Here is a 17,719-nt window from a genome sequence, read left to right as displayed (position 1 = left end):
AAAGAGTCCGACATGGCTGAAATAATTTAGCATGCATGCACATTTCAAGTCAAGGATATTTAATTACTCTAACAGGATTCTTGTCCATTTCTGCCTACTGGAGTCTTTTAGTGACATTTCTTTTGTGGATAATGAGTTGATGACTCAGACTCAGAACAAAGGGCTCCAAATCTCACATCCTAGGAGGAAGTTCAGAAAGGGGAAGTTCTCAGAAGCTCCCCAAACCAGTTTGTCTTCAAGGTCTGGCTTGTGTGTCACAGCCGAAATCACCAGCTCCAGACTCTACTTTCAGACTTGGTGGTTGACCACTTAAGGTGCCCTCACAGAGCACTGCTAAAGCATTATGAGGCCACAAAGACTTAGAGGTGTACTCACCACAAAGAGCTGATGGTTGTCTTCTCTGTAGGACTGCTGTACTTTGAGAACAAACACCCATAAACAATTGTGCTTAGAGTGAACTGCAGCCATTTTCCATGTGCAATCAGGAATTGACATCCCTAAACCTCAAGCTCATTATAGTTCTGTAATAAAGGCATGTTGAAATAAATGCAGAAAAAGTTATTATATTCAAAGGGTTCCCAACTCAAAACAGAAATGAAAGGATACAGGATGCTTAGCCAACAGAACATGTTGCATGTGTGTTGGAGCCTTAACTCCTGGTACAAGAGAGAAAAAAAAAAAATAGATGATGTAAAAGGGTGAGGTCATGGAAACATAAGAGAGGAGAGGCAACAGTTAGCTACCAGCAGCAGGTCAAAAGGGCCATTGGCATAATTTCTGGCCATGACTTGATAGAAACCCCTAGGTAGCAGCTTGTGGGAGAATCACTTATCTGTTGGGGAAGAGAGATAGAAGGACAGCTGAAAGTAAAATCATCACAGATCTGTATCAGGTAGCTACTGTCCTCATGCCCCTCCCTGTGGGATTTCTTTATATAATGTCCCTCCATCTCTGTTACAATTCTATCCAAATTTGATGGCCCCACTCTTTCAGACAACTGTCTTACACATTCTTCTTTCTTTTTTTTTTTTTTAAGTATTTTGTTTTTATTTATTTGACTGTGCGCGGTCTTAGTTGTGGCATGTGGGATCTTTGATTTTCACTGTGGTATGTAGGATTTTTAGTTGCACCATGCAGGATCTAGTTCCCTAACCAGGGATCGAACCCAGGCCATCTGCATTGGGAGCATGAAATTGTAGCTACTGGACCACTAGGGAAGTCCCTGTCTTACACATTGTTTTCTTTTCCTACACTTTAGTATTTTGTTTTTACTTCTCACATTTTTTCCCTCTTTTACCACATTTAGCTATCTCTTATATGGATCATGTAAATTCTCTCATTTAAACTTTAAGCTCTGTTGAAGCAAGGAAGATACTTATTTATTTCTCTAGTTCTAGTTTCTAATCACTTTCTTTGCAAGGTTAACAAAAGCCAAGTAAATTGAATTGTTACATATATTCGTGGGGGTGGGATAAACAAAGCAGGAGGTAGATATTTAAATATGTAATAGAAGGAATATAGCAATCTCAAGTCATGTTCATCAGAAATATAACTTTAATTTCTTACCTAATGAGTTGTCACTGAAGTGGTATAACTAGAGACCCTGAATGATCAAGATCTGCTTTATGAAAAAGATGTCTCGCAGACGGAGAAAGCAGCGTCAGCCCCTCCCGGCAGCGCCAGCACGTCCCCGCGGCGCAAGCCCGTCCCCGCAGCGCCAGCCCCTCCCCGAAGAGCGACGGAACTAGCTACCTGAATAAGAGTCCACCTCCGCCCGCCTGTGTCAGGGCGGAAATGAGGCTCTGAAGAGACCGGTAAACAGAAGCCAAATAAACAAAGGGAACCGCTTCAGAAGGGACTGGTGCAACAGATTAAAATCCCTCTAGGAAACATTGACTACACCGGAAGGGGCCTGTAGATATCGAGAAGCGTAAGCTGGAACGAGGAGCTATCTGAAACTGAGCCGAACCCACACTGACCGCAACAGCTCCAGAGAAACTCCTAGATATAATTATACTTTTTTCTCTTTTTTAAAATTTTTTCTCTTTTATTTTCCTTTAAAACCCCCTATTACTCCCCCATTACTCCTTAACTTTCATTTCCATAGATTTTTACGATTTTTTTAATTAGGGGAAAAAAATTTTTTTTCTTTCTTTTTTTTTTTCTTTTTCTTTCCTTTTTCTCTTCTATTTTCTATTTTTCTTTTTCTCTTATTTCTTTTAAAGTCCTCTAGTACTCCTCTACTACTCCTTAATTTTCATTTTCAATACACTATAACCTTACAAAAAAAAAAAAAAAGAAGAGAAGCCCTATTTTTAAACTGAAGATTATTCTCTCCCAATCTTGACTCTCTGTTTTCTACCTCAGGACACCTCTATTTCCTCCTTTCCCCTTCTCTTCCCAATCCAATTCTGTGAATCTTTGTAGGTGACTGGGCTATGGAGAACACTCTGGGAACAGACAGCTGTGTAGATCTGTCTCTCTCCTCTTGAGTCCTCCTTTTTCTCCTCCTGCTCATCTCTATCTCCCTCCTCCCTCTCCTCTTCTTCATGTAATTCTGTGAACCTCTCTGGGTCTCCCTAATGGGGGAGAATCTTTTTGCCATTAACCTAGAAGTTTTCTTATCAGTGCTGTATAGTTGGAGAAGTCCTGAGACTACAGGAAGAATAAAACTGAAATCCAGAGGCAGGAGACTTAAGCCCAAAACCTGAGAACACCAGAAAACTCCTGACTACATGGAACTTTAAATAATAAGTGACTGTCCAAAAGCCTTCATACCTACACTGAAACCAACCACCACCCAAGAGCCAATAAGTTTTAGAGCAAGACATACCACGCAAATTCTCCAGCAACGCAGGAACATAGCCCTGAACATCAACATACAGGCTGCCCAAGGTCACACCTAACACATAGACCCATCTCAAAACTTATTACTGGGAACTCCATTGCTCTCCAAAGAGAAGAAATCAAGTTCCACGCACCAGAACACTGACGCAAGCTTCCCTAACCAGGAAACCTTGACAAGCCAATCGTCTAACCCCACCCACTGGGTAAATCCTCCACAATAAAAAGGAACCACAGACCTCCAGAATACAGAAAGCCCACTCCAGACACAGCAATCTAAACAAGATGAAAAGGCAAAGAAATACCCAACAGGTAAAGGAACATGAAAAATGCCCACCAAGTCAAACAAAAGAGGAGGAGATAGGGAATCTACCTGAAAAAGAATTTAGAATAATGATAATAAAAATGATCCAAAATCTTGAAAACAAAATGGAGTTACAGATAAATAGCCTGGAGACAAAGATTGAAAAGATACAAGAAATGTTGAATAAAGACCTAGAAGAAATAAAAAAGAGTCAATTAAAAATGAATAATGCAATGAATGAGATCAAAAACACTTTGGAGGGAACCAAGAGTAGAATAACGGAGGCAGAAGATAGGATAAGTGAGGTAGAAGATAAAATGGTGGAAATAAATGAAGCAGAGAGGAAAAAAGAAAAAAAGGATCAAAAGAAATGAGGACAACCTCAGGGACCTCTGGGACAATGTGAAATGCCCCAACGTTCGAATCATAGGAGTTCCAGAAGAAGAAGACAAAAAGAAAGGCCATGAGAAAATACTTGAGGAGATAATAGCTGAAAACTTCCCTAAAATGGGGAAGGAAATAGCCACCCAAGTCCAAGAAACCCAGAGAGTCCCAAACAGGATAAACCCAAGACGAAACACCCCAAGACACATATTAATCAAATTAACAAAGATCAAACACAAAGAACAAATCTTAAAAGCAGCAAGGGAGAAACAACAAATAACACACAAAGGCATTCCCATAAGGATAACAGCTGACCTATCAATAGAAACCCTCCAGGCCAGAAGGGAATGGCAGGACGTACTGAAAGTAATGAAAGAGAATAATCTACAACCTAGATTACTGTATCCAGCAAGGATCTCATTCAGATATGAAGGAGAATTCAAAAGCTTTACAGATAAGCAAAAGCTGAGAGAATTCAGCACCACCAAACCAGCTCTTCAACAAATGCTAAAGGATCTTCTTTAGACAGGAAATGCAGAAAGGCTGTATAAACGTGAACCCAAACCAACAAAGTAAATGGCAACGGGACCACACCTATCAATAATCACCTTAAATGTAAATGGGTTGAATGCCCGAACCAAAAGACAAAGATTGGCTGAATGGATACAAAAACAAGACCCCTATATATGCTGTCTACAAGAGACCCACCTCAAAACAAGAGACACATACAGACTGAAAGTGAAGGGCTGGAAAAAAAATATTTCATGCAAACGGAGACCAAAAGAAAGCAGGAGTCGCAATACTCATATCAGATAAAATAGACTTTCAAATAAAGGATGTGAAAAGAGACAAAGAAGGACACTACATAATGATCAAAGGATCAATCCAAGAAGAAGATATAACAATTATAAATATATATGCACCCAACATAGGAGCACCGCAATATGTACGGCAAACACTAATGAGTATGAAAGAGGAAATTAATAGTAATACAATAATAGTGGGAGACTTTAGTACCCCACTCAGAACTATGGATAGATCAACTAAACAGAAAATAAACAAGGAAACACAAGCCTTAAATGACACAATGGACCAGCTAGACCTAATTGATATCTATAGGACATTTCACCCCAAAACAATCAACTTCACCTTTTTTCTCAAGTGCACATGGAACCTTCTCCAGAATAGATCACATCCTGGGCCATAAATCTGGTCTTGGAAAATTCAAAAAAATTGAAATCATTCCAGTGATCTTTTCTGACCACAGTGCAGTAAGATTAGATCTCAATTACAGGAAAAAAATTGTTAAAACTTCAAACATATGGAAGCTAAATAACACGCTTCTGAATAACCAACAAATCATAGAAGAAATCAAAAAAGAAATCAAAATATGTATAGAAATGAATGAAAATGAAAACACAACAACCCAAAACCTATGGGACACTGTAAAAGCAGTGCTAAGGGGAAGGTTCATAGCATTACAGGCTTACATCAAGAAACAAGAAAAAAAGTCAAATAAATAACCTAACTCTACACCTAAAGCAATTAGAGGAGGAAGAAATGAAGAACTCCAGAGTTAGCAGAAGGAAAGAAATCTTAAAAATCAGGGCAGAAATAAATGCAAAAGAAACTAAAGAGACCATAGCAAAAATCAACAAAGCTAAAAACTGGCTTTTTGAAAAAATAAACAAAATTGACAAACCATTAGCAAGACTCATTAAGAAACAAAGGGAGAAGAACCAAATTAACAAAATTAGAAATGAAAATGGAGAGATCACAACAGACAACACTGAAATACAAAGGATCATAAGAGACTACTACCAGCAGCTCTATGCCAATAAAATGGACAACTTGGATGAAATGGACAAATTCTTAGAAAAGTATAACTTTCCAAAACTGAACCAGGAAGAAATAGAAGATCTTAACAGACCCATCACAAGCAAGGAAATCGAAACTGTAATCAAAAATCTTCCAGCAAACAAAAGCCCAGGACCAGATGGCTTCACAGATGAATTCTACCAAAAAATTTAGAGAAGAGCTAACACCTATCTTACTCAAACTCTTCCAGAAAATTGCAGATGAAGGTAAGCTTTCAAACTCATTCTATGAGTCCACCATCACCCTACTTCCAAAACCAGACAAAGATGCCACAAAAAAAGAAAACTACAGGCCAATATCACTGATGAACATAGATGCAAAAATCATTAACAAAATTCTAGCAAACAGAATCCAACAACATATTAAAAAAATCATACACCATGACCAAGTGGGCTTTATCCCAGGAATCCAAGGATTCTTTAATATCCGCAAATCAATCAATGCAATACACCACATTAACAATTTGAAAGATAAAAACCATATGATTATCTCAATAGATGCAGAGAAAGCCTTTGACAAAATTCAACACTCATTTATGATTAAAACTCTCCAAAAAGCAGGAATAGAAGGAACATACCTCAACATAATAAAAGCTATATATGACAAACCCACAGCAAGCATCACCCTCAATGGTGAAAAACTGAAAGCATTTCCCCTGAAATCAGGAACAAGACAAGGATGCCCACTCTCGCCACTACTATTCAACATAGTGTTGGAAGTTTTGGCCACAGCAATCAGAGCAGAAAAAGAAGTAAAAGGAATCCAGATAGGAAAAGAAGAAGTGAAACTCTCACTGTTTGCAGATGACATGATCCTCTACATAGAAAACCCTAAAGACTCTACCAGAAAATTACTAGAGCTAATCAATGAATATAGTAAAGTTGCAGGATATAAAATTAACACACAGAAATCCCTTGCATTCCTATATACTAACAATGAAAAAACAGAAAGAGGAATAAGGAAACAATACCATTCACCATTGCAACAAAAAGAATAAAATACTTAGGAGTATATCTACCTAAAGAAACAAAAGACCTATACATAGAAAACTATAAAACACTGATGAAAGAAATCAAAGAGGACACAAACAGATGGAGAAACATACCGTGTTCATGGATTGGAAGAATCAATATTGTCAAAATGGCTATTCTACCCAAAGCAATCTATAGATTCAATGCAATCCCTATCAAGCTACCAACGGTATTTTTCACAGAACTAGACCAAATAATTTCACAATTTGTATGGAAATACAAAAAACCTCGAATAGCCAAAGTAATCTTGAGAAAGAAGAATGGAACTGGAGGAATCAACCTGCCTGACTTCAGACTCTACTACAAAGCCACAGTCATCAAGACAGTATGGTACTGGCACAAAGACAGAAATATAGATCAATGGAACAGAATAGAAAGCCCAGAGATAAATCCACGAACCTATGGACACCTTCTCTTTGACAAGGGAGGCAAGGATATACAATGGAAAGAAGACAACCTCTTTAACAAGTGGTGCTGGGAAAACTGGTCAACCACTTGTAAAAGAATGAAACTAGAACACTTTCTAACACCATACACAAAAATAAACTAAAAATGGATTAAAGATCTAAATGTAAGACCAGAAACTATAAAACTCCTAGAGGAGAACATAGGCAAAACACTCTCTGACATAAATCACAGCAAGATCCTCTATGACCCACCTCCCAGAATACTGGAAATAAAAGCAAAACTAAACAAATGGGACCTAATGAAACTTAAAAGCTTTTGCACTACAAAGGAAACTATAAGTAAGGTGAAAAGACAGCCCTCAGATTGGGAGAAAATAATAGCAAATGAAGAAACAGACAAAGGATTAATCTCAAAAATATACAAGCAACTCCTGCAGCTCAATTCCAGAAAAATAAATGACCCAATCAAAAAATGGGCCAAAGAACTAAACAGACCTTTCTCCAAAGAAGACATACAGATGGCTAACAAACACATGAAAAGATGCTCAACATCACTCATTATTAGAGAAATGCAAATCAAAACCACAATGAGGTACCATTACACACCAGTCAGGATGGCTGCTATCCAAAAGTCTACAAGCAATAAATGCTGGAGAGGGTGTGGAGAAAAGGGAACCCTCTTACACTGTTGGTGGGAATGCAAACTAGTACAGCCACTATGGAAAACAGTGTGGAGATTTCTTAAAAAACTGGAAATAGAACTGCCATATGACCCAGCAATCCCACTTCTGGGCATACACACTGAGGAAACCAGATCTGAAAGAGACACGTGCACCCCAATGTTCATCGCAGCACTGTTTCTAATAGCCAGGACATGGAAGCAACCTAGATGCCCATCAGCAGATGAATGGATAAGGAAGCTGTGGTACATATACACCATGGAATATTACTCAGCCATTAAAAAGAATTCATTTGAACTAGTTCTAATGAGATGGATGAAACTGGAGCCCCTTATACAGAGTGAAGTAAGCCAGAAAGATAAAGAACATTACAGCATACTGACACATGTATATGGAATTTAGAAAGATGGTAACGATAACCCTATATGCAAAACAGAAAAAGAGACACAGAAATACCGAACAGACTTTTGAACTTTGTGGGAGAATGTGAGGGTGGGATATTTCAAAAGAACAGCATGTATACTATCTATGGTGAAAGAGATCACCAGCCCAGGTGGGATGCATGAGACAAGTGCTCGGGCCTGGTGCACTGGGAAGACCCAGAGGAATCGGGTGGAGAGGGAGGTGGGAGGGGAATCGGGATGGGGAATACGTGTAAATCTATGGCTGATTCATGTCAATGTATTCAAAACCCACTGAAATGTTGTGAAGTAATTAGCCTCCAACTTATAAAAAAAAAAAAAGAAAAAGATGTCTCTGACAAAACTGGAACACAATACAGCAGGGCCCTGCAAGACACAGCTTCAAAAGACAGAAAGATAAATTAGGGAAACAATAACATTTATTATCATATCAAAAAGAATAAAATATCTAGGAATAAACCTCGCTCCAGGGGCAAAAACCTGTACTCTGAAAACTGATGAAAAAGTTGAAGAAGACACAGATGGAAAGATATACTGTGTTCCTGGATTGAAAGAATCAATACTGTTAAAATGACTCTACTACCCAAGGCAATCTACAGATTCAACCCAACCTCTATCAAATTACCAATGGCATTTTTCAGAACTAGAACAAAACGTTATGAAAAAAGAAAGATAGCATATTATTCACTTATGGAGAATAGTAGTTCATGTTCTTTTGATGTAAGTAACAGAAACTAAGGTTGTCAATAATTCTTTTTTAAAGGACATTAAAATAGCTTGTCATCCAGAGGTTGCTATGAACACTGAGTTTAGGGAGTTGGGAAGCAAGGTGCTTGCCTCTCTGCACCTTGAGAAATTTCACTGACATTCAATCCACTGAGCTGCTGCTTCACTGCTTTCAGGGGACAAATCCTGGGAAAGACGATGGGAGCTGACCAGCTTGGATTTGATATTCTCCTTTTCTGAGGTAGTGAAGAATCTACCTGCAATGTAGGAGGTGGTGGTGGTGTTTAATTGCTAAGTTGTGTCCAACTCTTGCAACCCCATGGACTGTAGCCTGCCAGGCTCCTCTGTCCATGGAATTCTCCAGGCAAGAATACTGGAGTGGGTTGCCGTTTCCTTCTCCAGGGTATCTTCCTGGCCCAGGTATTGAACCCAGGTCTCCTGAACTGCAGGCAGATTCCTTACCGACTGAGCTACAAGGGAAGCCCACAATATGGGAGACTTCAGTTCAGCCCCTGGGTTGGAGAAGGAAACAGATATCCACTTCAGTATTCTTGCCTGGAGAACTCCATGGACAGTTGGAGCCTGGTGGGCTACAGACCATGGGGTTGCAAAGAGTTGGACACAAAAAAGTGACTTTCACTTCACTTCACTTTTTTCAGATAACAGCAGGATAAGAAGGTATCACTAAGGGAATTGTAATCCGTGCTACCTCTCCCAGGTAGGGTCTACCACAAGTAACTCTGGACCTACTTTTCCAATATAAGAGAAAAGGAATAAACTAGACTTTTTTCATGAGCTTCCTTAACATTTCCTCCACACATTTCATTGAAACTACTCTCTTCCCTACTTTTCTGAAGTAAATAAAAGTAGGGGGCAAGCAAGGATTAACCCACTTCCATCAGGGAACTCCTTACACATCACCCAGCCTTGCCGCCACCATTCCCCTCACTGTAGTCCTGGCGGCAAAATGGACCTACTCCTTTTATTCTTGGCAATTTTCTTTAGATTAGCCATGGAAATTATTTTTACAAGGCTTAGACTCTTTGTAGTCAAAATCCTCCTTGACAGCTCTGAGTGAAAAAAAAAAAAAAAAATACTTAGTAGCTTTAAGATGAGATGAATCAAATCTATATTTCTCTTATAAACTTAGAATGTTGTCTTTTGAACTGTCACTATCCCTACCTTAAAAAGTGGTGACTCTGTTCCATTATGGCTTCCATAGTGGAAAAGAATATGTTTAAAAATGTAAAAATAATAATGGTTACCTTGTAGAAAATTTTTTATACTTTTTTCATCAATAATTTATTTTTAGATATACCTATGAGAAATAGTTTTAGGTAAGTTGATTAAATCTTGTTTTAAACATACACTATGTGACATTAGGAAGTCCCCTGAGCACTCCTTATCATCATTTACTGACAATAATAGATAAGTAAATGAAGTCAGAGTTTAATTGCATTTAAACAATTCTGGCCATTATTTTGCATTTAAAAAAGCTAATTATATAACTGTGATGGTTAATTTTATGTGTCAACTTGACTGGGCACCGATTCAATCTTATTCTGGGTTAGTTTGTGAGAGTGTTTTCAGATGACATTAGCATTTAAATCAGTGTGCTCAGCAAAGCAGACAGCCCTCCCTAGCATAAGTGGGCATCATTTAATCCACTGAGGTCTTGAATAGAACAGAAAGATAGAAGAAGGTTGAATTCTCTCTCTGCCTGCCTGCTGAGTTGGGGCATCAATCTCCCATTTTCAGATTGAAGCATACCATTGGTTCACAGGTGTTTGGACTCAGAATAGAATTACACCACTAGCTCTCCTAGATCTCCAGCTTGCAGACTGCAGACTGTGGGGATTCTCAGAATCCGTAATCAGATGAGCCAGTTCCTCCTAATAAATATCCATGTGTGTGCTGTGTGCTTAGACACTGGGTTGTGACTCTGCCACCCTGTGTACAGTAGCCCACCACACTCCTCTGTTCATGGCAGTTTTCAGGCAATTCCTTTACCTTTTCCAGGGGATCTTCCTGACCCAGGGATCAAACCTGTGTCTCCAGATTGGCAGGCAGCTTCTTTACCACTGAGCCACCTGGGAAGCCCTATATACATGTATATCTGGATATTTATTGAGCTTCTGGATGGCTCAGCAGGTAAAGAATCCACCTGCAGTGCAGGAGATGAAAGTTTAATCCCTGGGTCAGGAAGAGTCCCTGGAGGAGGAAATGGCAACCCACTCCAGTATTCCGGCCTGGGAAATCCCATAGGCAGATGAGACTGGCGAGCTACAGTCCATGCGGTCACAAGAGTTGGATGTGACTGAGTGACTAAACAACAACATATATGCATATGTGTGTGTGTGTGTGTGTGTGTGTGTGTGTGTGTGTGTATTCTGTTTCTCTGGAGAACTCTGACTAGTACAATTTATAAAACTATGCATGACCTGGCTTCTTAGTCTAACTAGATGGTGAAAGGAATGGGGAATGTTGACTGGAGAGCAAAGAAGGTCTCCATTACATTAAGTGTGACTGTTAATTGTTCCTGTTCTGAGCAACCACATGGGCACTGTGGAGTTGCATGTGACCTCCTAAGTGAGTCTCACTTTAAATGGCAGTGATTCAGAACCTTTCTGGACCATATTAGTCACCTGATAATGTCTCCCTCACCTCTCTCCCTGCCACCACTTTTAAAAAATGTCCCCTTTCTCTCCAGTGGAAAGAAATCTTTTCAACAGTGACTATTTCTCCTCTAGATATGTGAGTCTTTCCATTTGTCTTTCAGATTCATACCTGTCTAAGTTTTTACAGAGTCCAGCAGACGTACAGCCAGATCTGGAGTCCATTAACAATGTCATTTTGACCTTTCACAAGGCCCCTGCCACAGACAAACTTCAGGAAGGACCTGACCTTAGGAAGAAACCAGCTGCCAGAAGTCAGCCATGTGCACTGCCTTCAGGCAAAGAGCTCACAAGTTTTCAATGTCAGCTTTTATCTAAAACATTTCATTGGTGAACATTCTATGTAAAAGGCAGTAGATGCCCAGGCTTCTCAGAGCAGGCTCCCAGATGTGTAGTTTCCTTTTTCACATAGAAACACTATGTGTATATTGATATAAAATGCCCCTTTGGGCACTAAACATGTAATTTGATTTGACTATGTTATTTTAAAATTGTTACTATGTATTTTATTTAAGTTAATCTTTTAGAAGTTTGCTTTTATTGATATATTAAAAATATTACTTTGATTTGGGATCAATATTTATGACTTCTTAAGTATCACAAAAAACTAAAAGCAGTTTTCAGACTACATTAATGCCTGAGTTGGGATTTTAGAGTCATACAGAACAGGCTTTGAAAATAAAAACTGGTCATAAACTGTGGATTTGGGCAATTTAGCTTCTGAAAACTCTGATTTCATCATCCATAAAATGGGCGTAATTTTGTGGGGATTAAAAAAGAAAACCTGTTAAATAGCTGTGTTCAGTGTTTGGTATATAGCAAGCGTTCAATGCTTCTTTTTAGCATTATATTGTTATAATTAGTAGTATTACTATTATCTGTTTCCTTCATTGTTCACATTTTAATACTATTGAAAAATGAGCAGTTTTTCTTTTTTAATATCTTTTAAAAAATGGAAGTGTAGTTAATTTACAATGTTATGCTAGTTTTAAGTATACAGCAAAGTGATTCAGATATATATATATATATATAATATGTAATATATTATATATATATGTAATATATTATATATATATGTAATATTTTTCAGAGTCTTTTCCATTATAGGTTATTACAAGTTGTTGACTATAGTTCTCCATGCTGTATGGTAGGTCTTTGTTGTCTAGGGCAGTGGTCCCCAACCTTTTTGGCATTGGGGACCAATTTTGTGGAAGACAATTTTTCTACAGACTGAGGGTGGAAGGGATGGTTTCAGGATGATTCACAATGACATTTATTGCACATTTTATTTCTAACCTAATGTTGCCAGTGATCTAACAGGAGGTATGTATGGATCTGTGGTCCAAAAGTTGGAGACCCTGGGTCTAGGGCAGCTTTTCTTATCAAGCAGTTGGTTTAAATTACTTCTATCCAGTTTTGCTCATATTAATATATACAAAATCACTGCAGACAGTGACTACAGCCATGAAATTAAAAGATGCTTTCTCCTTGGAAGAAAAGCTATGACAAACCTATACAGCATATTAAAATGCAGAGAAATCCCTTATTGACAAAAGTCCATATAGTCAAAGCTATGGTCTTTCCAGTAGTCATATATGAATGTGAGAGTTGTACCATAAAGAAGGCTAGGTGATGAAGAATTGATGCTTTCAAATTGTGGTGCTGGAGCAGACTCTTAAGAATCCCTTGGAGAGCAAGGAGATCAAACCAGTCAATTTTGAAGGATATCCACCCCAAATATTCACTGGAAGGACTGATGCTGAAAGCCCAATACTTTGGTCATGTGATGTAAAGAACCGATTCACTGGGAAACACCCTGATGCTGGAAAAGATAGAAAGCAGGAGGAAAAAGGCACAACAGAGGATGAGATGGTTGGATGACATCACTGACTCAGTGGACATGAGTTTGAGCAAACTCTGAGAGATAGTGAAGGACAGCGAAGCCTAGCTTGCTGCAGTTCATGGGGTCACAGAGAGTCGGACATGACTTGGTGACTGAATAACAATATATACAAAATGTCATAGCATAAATACATACACCATGTGATGAAACTAATTGTTAGGTAGTTAGAATAGGAAAAAGGAGTCCAAAATGGCGGTGGCTAAAAGACAAAGAAGGGAAAAGCCCACTAAAATAGAATAAAGGGAGGTCTGAGGACCAGAGTGAGGACCTCAGGTAAAACAAACAGCGCTCCTGGCTAGCCCAATTTACATAGGGCAGGCCCAGGGGGAGGAGAAAAAAAACACATAAAAAGAGGAGACAAAATTGGACCTGGGGGCCTCTCTTCAAGTCTTTTGGGTCCGCATGCCCTCGTGCCTCAAGGATGTATTTTCCTTTACTTTCTAAATAAAACTGAGCTGTAACACGGAGCTGTAACACTGGTCCATCAGAGAGCTGTATCGCTGGTATGCCAGTCACTTCAAATTTCTGTTGTGATGAGACAGAACCAGGAAAGTACAAACTCCCCTGACCCTAGTGTAATGAAAATGGTTGACCTTGCCTTATTTTCTTCAAATCTTTTAGTCTTCAGAAAGCAAATTAAAAAGAATTTGCAGACAAAAAAGTCAAAGCAAACATAAGATTGTGTTTGGTACAATCTGATCAATAAACACACATCAAAGAACTTGATGAAGTTCATTATTTGGAGATGATATAATGTCTCTGTTATAGTCTCTGAATAGAAGTCCCATGTCTTCTAACAGCATCTATAAACAGTAGTAGGGTAGTTTGCTAATTTGTAAATAGGACAAAATTTTGGATCCTTCAGACACCCTGCACCGTTTCTGGTCAGATGCAGGCCAGTTGGTAAACTCAACAGTAATGAACATGAACCATCCTTTGAGGTAAGGAGAGTATGGTCTTCAAGCGCAAGAGAGAAAGTAAGGGATAGTGGGTGAGACATCAGTGAATTTCTGTTGAAGAAGAGAATTTCATGGGGTTTCAAGCAGAGTGGGAAAACTGGGGAGGGAGAAGAAGGTAGGGTAGCTTACTAGAGCTGAATGGATGGGACATTATCTAGTCATTCAGTTTTTATCATAAGTAGATAACAGGCATATCCTGCAGGTTATAGGTTATTTTAAGTTTTTAATAGTTATTAGGGGTATAAGCCAAGTTTTATAAATATCAATAGGAGATATCAAATAATATTTTCAGTATTCAGTATGGTGCTAATTTAAGAATGAATAACTGTTTCTTCTACTTGTTCAATCATTCCTGATACGTGTCCTTATCTCTGACTATCTTGTGGTGTGGTGGACGAGCCACTGGCTAAACTGGACCTTTTTCTCAGGTTGATGCCCAGTAAGCCATGTGATCACAAGCAAGTTACTCCTTTTCTCTGATTACAAATGGAAGGGTGGAAATGGAATCCAGTGTTGTCTGTAGGCTGAACCACATGAAATCACTGATAGCCAACCAACTTGACTTACACAGTGATAATTTAAAATCATTCAACTTAATAAATGATGCCCAATTCCCTAATGCATCTTAAATTTCATTATCAGTAAATGCATATAAATTTTCATTTTAAAAATATAGCACATTAAGACCATTGCCTCATGCTAATATTCCATGAGAAGACAAAACTAGCACACAAAAAAAGTTATTTATAATATCCTTTGACTGTGTGGATAACAATAAACTGTGGAGAATCCTGAAAGAGATGGGAATACCAAACCACCTGATCTGCCTCTTGAGAAATCTGTAAGCAGGTCAGGAAGCAACAGTTAAAACTGGACATGGAATAACAGACTGCTTTCAAATAGGGAAAGGAGTATGTCAAGGCTGTATATTGTCACCCTGCTTATTTAATTTATATTTCAGAGTACATCATGAGAAACGTTGGGCTGGAAGAAGCACAAGCTGGAATCAAGATTGCCAGGAGAAATATCAATAAACTCAGATATGCAGATGACACCACCCTTATGGCAGAAAGTGAAGAAGAACTAAAGAACCTCTTGATAAAAGTGAAAGAGGAGAATGAAAAAGTTGCCTTAAAGCTCAACATTCAGAAAACTAAGATCATGGAATCTGGTCCCATCACTTCATGGCAAATAGATGGGGAAACAGTGGAAACAGTGGCTGACTTTATTTTTCTGGGCTCCAAAATCACTGCAGATGGTGACTGCAGCCATGAAATTAAAAGACACTTACTCCTTGGAAGGAAAGTTATGACCAACCTAGACAACATATTAAAAAGCAGAGACATTACTTTGTCAACAAAGGTCCGTCTAGTCAAGGCTATGTTTTTTCCAGTAGTATGCATGAATGTGAGAGTTGGGCTATAAAGAAAGCTGAGCATCAAAGAATTGATGCTTTTGAACTGTGATGTTGGAGAAGACTCTTGAGAATCCCTTGGACTGCAAGGAGATCCAACCAGTTCATCCTAAAGGAGATCAATCCTGATTGTCCATTGGAAGGACTGATGCTGAAGCTGAAACTCAAATACTTTGGCCACCTGATGCAAAGAGCTGACTCATTTGAAAAGACCCTGATACTGGGAAAGACTGAGGGCAGGAAGAGAAGGGGACGACAGAGGATGAGATGGTTGGATGGCATCACTGACTCAATGGACATGAGTTGGGGTAAACTCCGGGAGTTGGTGATGGACAGGGAGGCCTGGGGTGTTGCGGTTCATGGGTCGCAAAGAGTCAGACACGACTGAGCGACTGAACAGAACTTGAACTGAACTGAAGGAGGGAAACCCAAAAGAAGCTGCAGAGTGGGTTAAGGCCTCTTTAATAAATCCTTGGAACATTAATACACAGATACAAGGAAAACTTTGGATACTACGGAAGAGATAAATTTGAACAAAAATTTAAGGGCCAGGGCAGTTGCCCAGAAGTAGGTGTTTTTTTGGCTTGAAAGGAGAAAAACTGACAGTGAAAATGTCAGAACAAAATCCCAGTGCTGTGTCTATAAAATAGAAAGAGAAGTTTAGAGGAAACTCATTTGATCTGTGTTGTGCAAATAAAATTTTTGTTTGTATTTTAACTTCTGTCTTCTATCTTCTGTTCTTTAATATCCTTAATCATCTGAACTGCATAGCTTATCTTCCTTTCAGTACTTCAAACTCAGTATCATTTTTCTTTAAATAGTGAGAAAAATAAATTGCTTGAGCAGTAGAAAGGGAGCCTCAGGCTCTCATGATTGCCCTCCAGCAATAGTTCTGTTACTAAAATTCCTAGGAAGGGAATATTCATATACAAGAAAAGACTTATATTTATTATAAGGAATTACCCCCAAATAGCCTACAAACTCAAAGCAAAATTCCTATGGCAATCTTTTTTCTATTCTTGCATCCCATAAAAATAACAAGTAAAATGGTCAGTGAATTACATTGTCAATATTCATTTGATTGTTAAATTTTAAAAAATATACTTACTAATAGATAAGGAAGCTCATATCCAGGCTCTCCTGAAAAGCCTACCTATTAAAGACATGAGTACATCTCTGAACTGAAAGGAACTGATTTCCTATAATAAAATCTTTGATACACACATATTAAGTTTATCTAATGAATAATGCAAAGAAATAGTGGGAACAATTAGAATGGAAAGGACTAGTGATCTCTTCAAGAAAATTGGAGATATCCAAGGGAAAATTTCATGCAAGGATGGGCATGATAAAAAACAAAAACAGTAAGGACTTAACAGAAGAGTTTAAGAAGAGGTGGCAAGAATATACAGAAGAACTATGCAAAATGATGACCTGAATAACCATGATTGGTGTGGTTACTCACCTAGAGCCAGACATCCTGTAGTGTGAAGCCTAGAGGGCCTTAGGAAGTGTTACTACAAAGAAAGCTAGTGGAGGTGATGGAATTCCAGCTGAGCTATTTCAAATCCTAAAAGATGATGCTATAAAAGTGCTGCACTCAGTATGTCAGCAAATTTGGAAAACTCAGCAGTGGCCACAAGACTGGAAAAGGTCAGTTTTCATTCCAATCCCAAAGAAGGGCAATTCCAAACAATGTTCAAACTGCCATACAATTTGGGCTCATTTTGCATGCTAGTAAGATTATGCTCAAAATCCTTCAAGCTAGGCTTCAGCAGTATGTGAACTTCCAACTTCCAATCTGTGTTTCAAAGTGACAGAGGAACCGGAGATCAAATTGCCAACATTAGTTGGATTGTGGAGAATACAGGGGAGTTCCAGAAAAATGTCTACTTCTGTTTCATTGACTACACTAAAGTCTTTGTGTGGATCATAACAACTTGTGGAAAACTCTTAAAGAGATTTTGGAATACCAGACCATCTTATCTGTCTCGTGAGAAACCTCTATGTGGGTCAAGAAGCAACAGTTAGAACTGGACATGGAACAAGCTGACTGGCTCCAAAATTGGAAAGGAGTATGAAAAAGACTGTA

The sequence above is a fragment of the Dama dama genome, unplaced genomic scaffold (genome assembly GCF_033118175.1).
Source record: "Dama dama isolate Ldn47 unplaced genomic scaffold, ASM3311817v1 ptg000036l, whole genome shotgun sequence".
Lineage (NCBI taxonomy): Eukaryota > Metazoa > Chordata > Mammalia > Artiodactyla > Cervidae > Dama > Dama dama.
Note: the sequence above shows the minus strand (reverse complement) of the source record.